Below are 13,598 nucleotides of genomic sequence, written 5' to 3'. Positions count from 1 at the left end.
AAGCTGGTGACTTGTCTGAGGAAATTATTGGCAGGTTACAAAACTAGTCAAAGTCAAAGGTTTTGAACGGTCAAACACGACGTTGTTTAAGAAGCATGTTCAAGCTGCATCTAGCAATGCTAGAACTGCGTGTCGACCAACTCTGCTCTATTCACATTTCATCTACCATCATATGATCCACATATCAGGAGCAAACCCACCTACAAATTCTATCTTATGACAGAAATCAAATCAGAAGCAATCGCATTAGTGTCACTTGACTTTGAGTTTGAACTGTCACATGACGCCTTGGCTTTGCTTATGCCCAGGACGCTGCCACTGTGTTTGTAATGTCCAGCCGAATGCCCCACATTACCACCATCCTGCTCTGCTGTCAGAATGTGAACAATGTGACCACGTCCATTCGGACGTCTCTCCCAGATACTTAACATATTTTATAGGCCTGTGACGCAAATGACGATGGTGTTTATTTATGCCGTGTTGATCTGAGAGCGTGAGATCTGTTTTGATCGATACCGTGATTCAGAAAAAATAGTCATAGTAAGAAAAGTTACATCTCAATTCACACAGTCACATTAACATATTTAAATTTGTATCATATTCTAGGTTGTAATCCATCTGGATGTCAGTTGAAAAAACAAAAAAAACAACAACAATGCAAAACATACCTCATCACACCGCTGGTGACTCAGCCACATCAACATATGGGTCAACACATACCTCAGTGCATGGGTCATCACATGCCCAAACACTGACTTGAACTGAATTGATCACGGTTTCATTCAAAAGCAAATATGTGAAGTCCATCTTGATTGACCTTCAAGGGTCCAGAATTTCATGGAACCAGACAGAATGAACTTCCTTCAAGACAATATTTCAATTTTATTAGTGCATGATAAAAAAAAAAACAGTAGTGAATAAGAGTACTTTAGTTAGGCATCTTGTATGTTAGAACAGTTTAATCTAGCACTACATGTATACATACACTTCTTATTATTTGTTAGGGCTGGAGGGAAAAATTAAATATCAATATTACTGCCAAGAACCATTTTTTCCACCTTATGTTGGCAGCAAAATGCGACCTCATATCCGTTTCATGGTAAACAGTTAGGAAGTCGAGCTCAGGTGCGGCTCTTGCTCAAGAGAGCAGCCGCTCAAACGCACAAGTGTAGTTTTAAAGCTTTTATTTTCAAACACCAACTATTGTCAAATGTATGTCAAGGACTCTGCTGGACTCATGTAGCTGATGCTCGCATCGGGCAGCCAACTGCCACTCCACAGTGCCACCACTGACTGCATTCATAATACACATACACATTAGGTCACTTTGCTGGAAATGCGAGACAAATGGGAAGTGTCACATGACAAAGGCCTCCTTTGCCATTTGAGAGAAGTGACAGCCCTCTGCTAACATGCTGGCGCTCTCCGCTGCTCAGTGTAGCTCTGGAGGATTGTAGGCACTGGAATAACACCATCTTTGTAAAACTGCAGGGAAAGGAGTTGGATATTGGTTATTTTATCCAACTCCCACATGTCTCTCCCTTGCTGCATCTGGACGGCGATCGCACAGGATCTCAATTGGAAACAATTTAGGCCCCAAATATTACTGACAGAACCTGTTCGGGTACCTTGTTATAGCACAGAAACTGCTTTCGCATATTTCCAAAGAGTGAATAATACTCTTTATAAATACACAAATACAACCACGGTCACCACTTCGACCAATTGTCTGTGGGAACTGTGGTGCATTTTTCTTATTTATTTTTTAAAATGATTAAATCACAGCAGTGATATGAATAAAATCGGCAACGCAGTATTGGGAAGATACTGTTTCTAATTGAGCCAAATTCAAATCATCCCAGTCCTATATTATATTGATAAACATTTTAAGCTGAGCTGAACAATGTTATCAGTGGAGTTTAAAAACTCAGCTTCTGCTTTTACAGCCAATATGCCTGTTATCAGTCTGTTAAACGGCTGTTTTCATCATACATTCATCCATTCACATGTGCTTGCTCCTTGTGTGCCTACTAGTTGGCACACAACTCACAGTCAACGGTGGAAGCTGAAAAAATGTCCGCCCCTTTGTCCAAACTTTTATTTGAACAATAAAAAAACAAAAAAGGTAGTGACTTTTTTCTCTTTCTCGCTGTCCCTAACATTATTTGAACAGCAACAAACATTAAGCTACGATGCTCATTTGAATGATAAACACTGAATGATAAAGCATCGTTCATATTTTTATTTAACTGCAAGTTATGTAAGCAAGCATGTGCAAGCAAAGTGCCCTTCGGGTCACAAGACACTGGTGCTAATGTGACATGCCTCCGCAACTATGCATAAACATGCAGCATGAAATGATCATACAGTGTCTAGAAAGAAGAAGGAGACTCAAGAAGGGAAGAAGGGAATCAAATTCAGAGCAGCACGTCCACTAACCTTGTTGTTGCTGGAGGCGCACCGTTCTAATGCAGGTAAAAAAGCTCTTCAGAGAGCTGGATGTTCTAATGGCCAGTGAGCTTGGAAGCCTGTTCTTCTAACCTAGAGATGAAGAGCACTTTGCAGGATTATTTTGCCCTGAAAGTTTGCCTCAATTGAGTTTTGAAACCAGCTGCTCATTCCCAGGGTTCTCCATCGTACACAAGCCATGATAGCAACCTGTCTAAAGAGCAGAGAAGCTATGAGAAATATGGGTGAGGAAGCATCAATATTACGATTACGCCTTATGATTATGAAGACGAGATCGAGATGTACGTATGTGCGACTCGAAAACGCCCCCTGGAGGCCCGCGAGAAGTTTGTTTGTTTTCCACCACTGGGCTGTGAGATGCCTAGTTTGAATACACATGCTACATATGGTGGCAGTAGTCACTGAATTGACTTGGCAGCTGCAAATCTGTGAGAGTTAACAACTATGTAGAAGTTCTTGAAAAGAAAAAAAATGATGCCGCCCTCAACACGAAAAAGTGTTCATCTGTTCACCAGCAGTTTTTAACATTAATTAGAACATTTTATGGCGATGCTTTTATTTACACTTCATTTATTTATGAAAAAGAAAATATTTTCTGATATTTAGATGTTGTTTTATTATTTTATTATTATTTTATTCATGACATACAGTTTTTCCAATTTTCCCAACAGTTTGCATCAAGTGTATTTTTTTTCAATTTTCCTTTAGTAAATTTGATGAACATGACTTGCACCTGGTTCTGGTTCTTCTGGTGCTGGTTGGACTTTACGATGGCAAATATCGTTGCGCTGATCACATGGTTTCATGCCATTTCACAAGGTTTTGGTTTGTTAACATCAGAAATCACAGTAACAAATCAGTTCTACACCCTGAATGGGCCCTGGACCCTTTTGTTCTGGGGAAGGTGAGCCCCGAGATCAGAAAGGTTAAGAACCCCTGCTGTAGAAGGCAGAGTGAGCCCGCTACACAGTGTGAGCCCCTCTGCGAGATGCACTGCCTGTCAGTACAACAGCAGCATGGTTTTCAGCGGCAGACCCTCCGAGGAGCAGATGCTCATCCAGTGCTCTGAGTCGCAACAGCAGTGATAGCTGCTTGTTCGGGATGTTTCGAAAACCAATGATCATTTGAAAGTGGATAAATGCATAAGATCAAACGCTCGTGCTCAACCTGAGTGCACACTGGTGTTTCGTATCTCCAGTGACATCACAAGATGTCGACGTTTGACCGACTTATGAGAACCTTGTCAGAATCACAATGCAACTCATTGTATACATGGAATGAAAACCCTTTCTTCTGTCGACGTCTGCGACACTTCAAAGGTACAGGCTGGTGTATGATGGGATGATCACAGCCGGCTGTACCAACTAGGAGGCCCAGACTGGCCCATATGAATGGCTGACTGTGACAATGAACTGACCACATCCCTATAGAGTGGCTCTTTACATGTACTCACGTGAGCCATGATAAGAAGCATCACGAAACATAACTCAGAAACGACGATGGATTCGGTCATCTCCGTCTCCGAATGTCACGCTCAGATCAGCGGGTGTTGCTAAATGTCTGAGGAACCAACGCTCTCACTGTCATGAGCCCGGAAAACTCTCCATGCTCCGTCAAGTGCTGGCGCTTTAAATGGCGTGTTTAATTGGAAGGTGCTTCCGTGCACAACATTTTCCCGTGTATGTGCTGCAGGATGCAAACATCACATGACAGATTAAAGAACCTTCACAGCAGAAACGCTGCTGCTGAGTGAGCAGCGAGGAGGGAGGAGCGGACGCATCACAACCAGCGGGGCTTCATCAGAGCGCTGCCTGTCACATGTGATCAGTAGTGACCAACATTCACCGATCAGGTGACAATATAATGCTCTAATGGGACAGGAGTTGGTACTGGTCGAGAAGTGGAATAATGCTGGCGAAGCCCTATTTGACAATACAATACATTCCTCTGTCGAGCATCCTCGTACAGTAAAAAGTCTGCAAACACTTCACAAAAGAACTGTTTCGATCTACAATTCTGGCTTCAACAAAATCACCGCCGAAGTGAGAAAACCTGCTGAATTCAGACACTCACTTTTCTGCTAATAAACATTGGCATCGTGGGGAAAGTGTGTCAAGAGTGTGTCCCAGACTGACGCGCTTCCACAATCACAGTGAGTGTGTAGGAATCCTGAAATCCTTGGCAGCTGAATCAGCGTGAGCTTCACAAAAGTCAAAGAAGAAGGTATTTGTTTTGTTTCTGCTGACCACTGTTGTCAATGCCACGGACAGAACCGTCTGTGTATTGGTGAATATATAAGCAAACGTGACTTTACGACAACAGTCAATCGACACTATTCAGATGAGTGTTGGCTTTGTGGGGCTGACGGATAATTTGTGAATGAAACTGAGCAAAACAAAGAGGTCTATAAAAGGCCTGTCTTGATCACATGATTCTCCCGGTCACATCCCTCATGTGTGTTTTGCTAATATAGAGGACGCTGTTACTAATTTCTGATTTTCTGCTGAAGACACCAAGAGTGTAACGCGGAAGCACTGCAAACATTTAGAATGAAAAAAAAAAAAAGAACAAAATTATATAATTAAAATGGATTAATTCCCTTGTCAATTTGGCAAAAAGTCAATGTGAAAAAGAGAATATTTGTACAAAGAAATGGCAGTAGTAAATGTTTGAATTTTTTATTTATTTATTTACTGTGAATACATGCAACATATATATTTAATAAAGAATCAAGAATTGCGGCAACACAAGGAAGGTGTTGACACATAAAGAGAATGAAAAAAAAATCTATATAAATAAAAAATCTATAAGCATAAATAATTTAATAAAACATTGCGTTTGGGAAGTCAGGAGATTCTGTGAGTCATGATACATGATTGTGAAACTCATCTTTGAAAAAAGAAAAAAAATCTAATCTGTGGTGTTACAAGACTTTCTGAACAATGACCGTTTCATTCTCAACGTGAAGCCCGGAGGTTTTTGAACAGCTAAGGTGATCAGCTTGTAGTCACACGCATCTTCAACAGCATGTGAATCCCGAGTGATAGGGTACACCAGTTCCAAAAATACACCTTACGCAAAACAATAAATGGCATTAAGTAGTATCAGACAAACATTCCAGTCACGATATCATTTTAAAATAAATCCTTTTAACAATCATTCTATCAGTTAAAAGCGAAGCAGCTTTTGAGTTTGTGGGGTCTGACTCCCCCAGCTGGGATATAAATCTGCAACGTCAGTCGGCTCATTGAAATATTTAGAGCGGAAACTGGATGGATTTTAATATGATAATGACAAAGAATCAATGATTCAAATTATGTTGCATGTAACAATATAGCTCACTAATGGTAGACAAACAATTATCGCTGCATTGTTGATATTAAAAAAGGTCTGCATAAAACATTTCTGTGTTATTTATTTCTTCTGTCCGTTCACAAATGTTTTCACAGTAGGTAGGTACTGACCTCTGCAGGCTGTAAATATCTGGACAGCGGCACCGTTGAGCTACAGGAGGCCATGAACTGCAATACAGTAGTGCAGTCTGTCGCTCTCACAAACATGCAAAGTGGATTTTACCGCCGTGGCGTGTTTGTAAACGCATTTCTTTTGACCTGACTGATGAGTCCCATTCCTTGAGCGTCTCAATCATAATTCATCATCAGAGTCAGTGCGTGTTTTGTGTTTGTGCTGGGTTATTGGCGATTGTGCGTGCCTTGCATCATGCCCACATTCTGTGTGCAGGTCCCATTGGCGCTCATACACACAAAAGCACACACACACACAGGCATTCAACCGCACACAGTCGATTAACTGTTCATCATAATTCAGCACTCACATCGCGCCGTGCTGAACGCTTGTGTTGAGAATCAGCACTTGAACATGCACACTTGTTATATCTTACTGTCATTTTAGCACTGGGATCTTATGAAACTAACAGAGAGACAAAGGCCTAACAAAGGGTGCGGAAAGGTACATAAGGAAGGCTGAAAAACTGTGAACACAGAGGTTATTTAGATGGATCTAAAACATCACTGCTGAACTTCTGGAACTCTCATTTACAACACCCATATTTTTGGAGGTCGAGAACTATCGAGGGATGAAGTTGATGAGCCATACGATGAAGTTGTGGAAAAGAGTGGTGGAAAGTAGACTAAGGGCAGAAGTGAACATATGTGAGCAACAGTTTGGCTTCACACCAAAAAAGAGCACCACAGATGCAGTGTTTGCTGTTCACATGTTCATGGAGAAGCACAGAGAAGGTCAGAAGGAGCTCCCTTGTGTCTTTGTGGACCTGGAGAAAGTGTAAAGTGGTATTGTATGAGGAAGTCTGGAGTGGCAGAGAAGTGTGTTGGAGTGGTGCAGGACATGTATGCCAGGTGTCAGACAGTGGTGAGGTGTGCTGCAGGTGTAGCAGAGGAGTTCAAGGTGGAGGTGGGACTGCACCAAGGCTTAGCTCTGAGCCCCTTCATGTTTGCCATGGTGATGATGGAGAATGGAGTGTTTGACAAAAAGATGAAGAAGCGGGTGCAGGCAGGATGGAATAATTGGAGAAAAGTGTCAGGTGTGATGTCTCACAAAAGGGTGTCGGCAAGGATGAATGGGAAGGTCTACACAACTGTGGTCAGGCCAGCAATGTTGTACGGTTTGGAAACAGTGGCATCTCTCTGGGAGTGAGCAGGATGGATAGGATCAGGAAGCAGGAGATCAGAGGGACAGCACATGTCAGGTGTTTAGGAGACAAAGTCAGAGAGGCTAGATGGAGATGGTACTGGACATGTACAGAGGAGAGAGAGCCAGTACATTGGTAGGAAGATGTTGAGGTTGGAACTGCCAGGCAGAAGGTGGAGAGGAAGGCCAAAGAGGAGAGTTATGGAGGTGGTGAAGGAGGACATGAGGTTTGTAGGTTTGTGAGAAGAGGAAGCAGAGGACAGGGTGAGATGGAGGAGGATGATCCGCTGTCGTGATCCCTGAAGGGAGAAGCCGAAAGGAAAAGAAGAAGAAGAAGAAGAAGAAGCCACACCTTTTCACGCTGTGCGCAGCTTTTGAAAGCTAAAATTTATAGCAAGAATACAGGGAGTAAACACCTCCATAGAAACTATCTCTCAAAGCAGATTATTATTTTGAAACATTAATGAACAGAGGTAAACAAAGGTCAGGAAATGACTCAAAATATGAGCAGGTTTCGCTCAAGGCCATTGCTTTTCGTCTCATTGCGAATTAGTGCCACCTGCTGGTCATACGGAATACTTTTTTCCCTCGCTCGTTGATCATAATATAAAAGTTGTTGACGTGAGTTTAGGTGAATTACCCTCCTTTGTGGACAATAAACAACCCATAACAATCGGACATCTCCTCTTTAAGAAGCATTGGACCAAGAATATACCGCTGAATTAATGTAAAGTAAATAAGACTTTTGAAAAGCGGACATTTTGACAGAGTGGCAGTTTATTATTTTTTACATAAAAGAGTATTATGATAATTTAATTCAATATTGACAAAGGTACTTTCTGAGCTGTCATCAAAAATGCATAACAAAGGTAAGAATGTGAAAACAACTGGCAAAATGATATCGAGTACTACATTCGGCCCTTAAATGTTTTACTTTCATTAAAGTTTAGTGCGCCGACGCGAAAACACCGCTGTTAATGCAACTGTGACATCATGGCAGTATGAGGTCAACACACACACACGCGCGCAGGAACAAGACAACACTGTAACTCCTCTGCAATCAGAGGCTGACTTCATCCTTCAACCAGCTGTGTGTGTGTGTGTGTGTGTGTGTGTGTGTGTGTGTGTGTGTGTGTGTGTGTGTGTGTTGGTCAGCATTGCGTGTTGATTGCACCTCGTTACGGCAGAAAGCAGCCGGATGGTGATGGAGGGAGTGTGTGTTTATTTGTTTTGTTTGTTTCAGACTGAGATGGACGAGTGCGTGAGTGTGTGTCAGATTCTGAAAAGGGTATTGCCAGAAGTTGCATTTGATGGTTGCACAGGAGAGCAATGAAACCATAGGGCCACACACACACACACACACACACACACACACACACACACACACACACACACACACACACACACACACACACACACACACACACACACACACACACACACACACACAGAGTCAGAATTCAGATTCATACTGTTCCGATTTTTTTTGTTGTTTCATAGCAGACAAGTCATCCACTGGACGACTATGGATTTTCTAAATTCCCAACTGATCAAATTTGATAAAAAAAAAAGAACTCGCTCTCTCATCTCACTCCATTAAGATTTAAAGCCAATAAATAATTTGTGAGCATTTTACCAGGTTTGTCCATCCCTGGTCCTGAAGGCACCTGTGACCTCCGTCAGACCGTGTGGAAGAACCATCGACACCTTTGCAGAAAAAAAAAAGAAAAAGAAAAATCCAGCCATGAGAAGTACAGCCAAGGTGCTGGAGGCAGTCCAGACTCAGCCTACGTGTTGTAAAAGCCTGGAACAACTGAGACAACCATTAAATGTGCAGGCACCAGCAGATAGCACTATGATATGGGTGAGGAAACGTTGTGTGTCACCACTAGTCATTACCACGACTATTTAGACTTAGACTTCCTTTATTGTCATTGCACAAAACCATATCACTATATTATGGCAACGTAATTTCGGTCTGAGGCCTCCGGTTCCCAAAAACAAAAACTATATGTCCAAAAATAAATAAATATGAGATAAATACTAGTCAGGAAGATGTACAAATAAACAGTACTGCAGCTATTGTCTAACGTTCAGCAGCCTGACAGCACCAGGAACAAAACTGTTCCTGAATCTGGTGGTTCTGCATCGAAAAACACACGTATAAATGATAAATACCCTGCCTAAGTTGTAACTCCACAACAGGCAAACACAGTTCAATGAAACTTTCATGGTTCTTTGGAAGTGGGCTGGCTTTGAAATGATTTAATACTGGAGGTGACGCATGACTAATGAGCAGTTCCAGCTAAATCCAGCAGACATTTTGGCTTCATAAAACACTGCTTGCAATAAACGCTCGGCCTAAAAATGTGGATCAACTTGCGCGGATCAAATGAATGAGAATGCCCTCTCATTCATTTGATCACTTGTTGGTGTGTTATTTTAACAGTGGTGGCATCTAACAGTCTCCTCAGTTCGAGGTGGGAACAGCATGAATAACTTCCACCTCAATATGTACCTCATGTTAAAATGAAAAAGAGCGCTGAAACTTTTCATTTTAAGTGACTGGAGGCTAACTTAGTTGCTACTGTGATTTAACATTACTTAACACATTTCCAGAGTTTAGATCTGACCGGTAATGAATGAAAAAAAAAAATCTAAAATGAAATCATAAGCTTTCACAACCAACAGGAAGTGCAGCAGGAAGTGGTAAATGTGGTAAATAACAGCAGAACTGCATTAAAAACGGAGTGACAAGACAAAGAGCAACAAGAAACGAAAGATAAACGAGTCATTGAACGATACTCTGACAAGTCGTCTGAAACCGGTCCGACCATAATGGTACCAAACTTCAGAGGGAAAGAAAACAGATTTTTTTTTCCCCCAGCTCCTCACAAGTCTCACTCTCCATCAGCCTCATAAACACACTTTTCTCCTCTGTTGATGATGACACACTGTGTAATTGGAGCGGATAGAGAGTCCGTGTGGATCTCTGGTGTCAAACATGTGTCGGCACACCGGCTGGCAGCCACGCAGCAGTGGAAAACACAGCCGCCCCAGTATTGTGTTGTTTGACCCCAACACACACTAAAGAAGCAGCAGACACAAGAGGAAGTCAATAATGACGAACAATGATGAAAAAAGATGAAATTTACACAATTTTTACATTAAATATGAGGCTGTGAAACGTTGACTGACAGTTATTTATTTATTATCCATATAAAACATAATCCAAACCAGAGTGTTGCGGGGGATCGGTGTATTCACATACCTGCTTAAATGCAAACAATCATTCCTAAATTCAATATGGAACAGTCATGGAAATATGCGAATATACACACAAAATGTCATCATTTTCAAAGCTTAACTGAACTCTGGAATAAAATGTGCAGATCTAGAAACATCTCCAAAACATCATCGGAAATAAACCAAATATATCGGGTCCCATACACAACAGCAAACAACTGCCAAGTTTATTGAGCACAAAAGATGTTTTTGCTTTGCTGGTGCAAACTTTACATTGCAACTCACTTATGTGTGAGCAAAAACGTTTTAAAAAAAAAAGTCATTTTCAAATGTCATTTTAGTAAAAAATGACTTAAAAAAACCCTATTCTGAACAATAGTGTTAATAATAATAATCTAAAAATCCAAACAAGAGAAAAAAACAAAATGTGCAAATACATTTTTGGTGGGAAATTAAACTAATGGCCTGGAAAAAATACTCAAGTGTAGTTCAATACTGTTGTCACTCCATTCATGTTATCATTAGATCCGTAAAAAGTTCTCATTTATTAGCAGTTGTTCAGCAATGTTTGCATTGCATTAGAAGTGTACTTTTATTTATTCAGTGCTTCCAGTTTTTGAAACAAGATTGTTTCAGAATAAAGGTTTGTGAAAACAGTGTAAAACATGCAATATCATATGAAGGAATGCAGGAGTAGGCAGTCAGCTCCACATAGTGCCACAGTGGGGCCAGGTTTTTCTTCCAACCATTCAGGAGCACACCTTGCCACCAGTCAGATGTCTGAAGTAACCTTTGAGGGCTGGATTTCCAAGGTCTGCCCGAGTGACTTAGGCTTGTGTTTGTTTTTCTTGGTGCAAGTATCACGCTGTTGGTGCTTGGTTGGGTACGTTGGCAGTGGCATGAGTCTGATGTGCCTCTCTTACATGCCTTGCTGATGAGTTGTTTCAGTCCAACAGGGTGCAGTCACTTATGTGGAGCCAAATATAAAAATGAAGACACCTGTTTTTTTCCAGTTTAAGCAGAAATTTTTGGCAATATTGACACACATTTTAGCAAATATTTGTCACGTTTGAGACACTACACTTAAATGTTAAGTTCTCAGTGTTAAAAGTAAACGCTAATCTACATGCTAAATCCAAATCTTAATTCTCAATATTAAATCTAATTCTCAATATTAAATCTAAATCTTAGATCTAAATATTAAATCTAAATCTTATATCAAAAACTAAATCTAAATGTTATAACTAAATCTAAATCTTAAATCTAAATCTTATATCGAAAACTAAATCTAAATGTTATAACTAAATCTAAATCTTAAATCTAAATCTTATATCAAAAACTAAATCTAAATGTTATAACTAAATCTAAATCTTAAATCTAAATCTTATATCAAAAACTAAATCTAAATGTTAACTAAATCTAAATCTTAAATCTAAATCTAAATCTTAAATCTAAATCTTAAGTATTAAATCTAAATATTAAATCTAAATCTTAGATCTAAATATTAAATCTAAATATTAAATCTAAATCTGAAATCTAAATCTTATATCAAAAACTAAATCTAAATGTTATAACTAAATCTAAATATTAAATCTAAATCTTAGATGTAAATATTACATCTAAATTTAAGTAAGTATTAAATCTAAATCTTAAATCTAAATCTTATATCAAAAACTAAATCTAAATGTTATAACTAAATCTAAATCTTAAATCTAAATCTTAGATCTCAGTTTTAAGGATTTAGATACCACTTTCCTCAAGTGGAGATTTAGACGCCCCTTTCTGGTCCTCGACTCCTCTGACCGCCCATCTGGCTCGCAACTGAAAGTGTTTGATTTTTGAACTGGCGACCCAGCAGCAACTGGAAAGCGCTACTGTGGCAGGTGTGTGAGCTGCACTACATGGTGCTGGCTCTGGAATCAAGATTTAGCATTTAGTTAGAACACATACAGAGATGAAACAATGGGATGTAACACAAAAGTGTAGCATCTCAAATGTAACAAATATTAGCTAAATCTGTGAAAATAATGCCAAAGATTTCTTCTAAATCAGGAAAAAAACGTGTGTTCATTTTGACATTTGGCTCCCCACTGACACCGGGTCAGACTTCAGACACTTTCAATGAGCTCAATCCCTGGGAACACTACCGTGTTATTTTGGACTAGATTGAATTAAGACAGTCTTGAGTGAAAGAACATGATGGCAGTATGAATGATGTATCTGATCAACCAATGCTGCTAATGTTTATTAAACTAAAAATATGAATATGAAGCACATCCTGCACCAAACCATGAAGTCTTCACTTTCAATGCCTTGGTTTCCAGTGACTGCACATGAAAGAGCAGCCCTCTTTCCTCCTCCACTTGTCACAGCTGGTCTGCTCTTAAATGTGATGCGAACGTTCAGAACCTGGAGAATAGACATCTCTGTCTGTGTGATAATTAGTCGTAATGAGTGAAGGGTTGGAGAGTTGCTCTCTTAATTAGGGGCTGATGAAACTCACCTGGGGAAGCGCTTGAACGGTGTGAATGAGCGCCTGAGGAGCCACGCCAACATGGCGGACAGGTTTAAGCTTTATTGAGAACCAAGCAGAAGCAGAATCAAAAAACTTCCCGAGGGAAATTGTGTTCGTAACGTGCTCTGTACACAACAGATCACAATAAAATAGAAAGAAATAATATTATAAAGTGCAAAAAGTGATACAAAAGAGCTTAGAAACAATGTGCAAGAAAAAGCAGATTCAAGGACAGAGTGAACAGAAAAACTTGCCAAAGAATCCTTCACCGTATTTTTTTCAGGGATGAATTGTACAGATTTCCGAAGCGCCAAAGTCGGCTCCGTACCTTGAAAAATGGGTGGAATTGATCCGTACCAGGAGAGCTACGATGTGAACTCAAAATGAATGAGTAGACCTGGTTGGCTCTGCCTGAAATTCCTCCTTATCATGTGCTTTGACTGAATGTTTGATGAAAACATTTCATAAACATGAATAATAAATCCCCCGTGAGTGAACACAGATGACTGACTTGTAGCCTTGATCAACATGTGAGATGTTAAAAAAAATAAATAAAATTGAGGTGTGTGAGATGAGGTACATTTTCCGTTAGTTGAGCAAGTTTATTCTTAGCATATAGTAATGCACATCGTGGCACGTTTTGATTCAGATATTTTGAGTCATGTTTGGCCGCTTTACGGCTGGTATCCAGGCTATTCAG

Source organism: Synchiropus splendidus, chromosome 6, assembly GCF_027744825.2.
Source record: "Synchiropus splendidus isolate RoL2022-P1 chromosome 6, RoL_Sspl_1.0, whole genome shotgun sequence".
NCBI lineage: Eukaryota > Metazoa > Chordata > Actinopteri > Syngnathiformes > Callionymidae > Synchiropus > Synchiropus splendidus.
The sequence above is the reverse complement of the archived record's forward strand: the minus strand, read 5'-3'. Positions refer to the sequence as shown.